Genomic DNA, 337 nt, shown 5'->3' with positions numbered 1-337 from the left:
GGTGGAGCCGTGACACTGTGAGGGTTTGTGGAGTGATGAACAAAGACGAGTGGGCGACGGATGGAGCAGAGACGAGGAGAAGAAGCTGTGAACGGATCCTGCTGGGACAGGGTGGAGCCAGAGACGAGTCGGAGGTTCTGATCAGGAGGAGCGCAGCCTCGAAAGAAAGATAAAGAGACAGAAACCAGTGAAACACCTGGAAACTGTCGAAAAACTAATGAGACTGGACTGAAGAATGGCTCTCTTTACTGTCCACAGGTCCAGGACTGTCCCTGAGACCTCTGCACCTGTCCACAGGTCCAGGACTGACCCTGAGACTTCTGCACCTGTCCACAGG

The sequence above is a fragment of the Austrofundulus limnaeus genome, unplaced genomic scaffold, assembly GCF_001266775.1.
Source record: "Austrofundulus limnaeus strain Quisiro unplaced genomic scaffold, Austrofundulus_limnaeus-1.0 Scaffold811, whole genome shotgun sequence".
Classification (NCBI taxonomy): domain Eukaryota; kingdom Metazoa; phylum Chordata; class Actinopteri; order Cyprinodontiformes; family Rivulidae; genus Austrofundulus; species Austrofundulus limnaeus.
The sequence above is the reverse complement of the archived record's forward strand: the minus strand, read 5'-3'. Positions refer to the sequence as shown.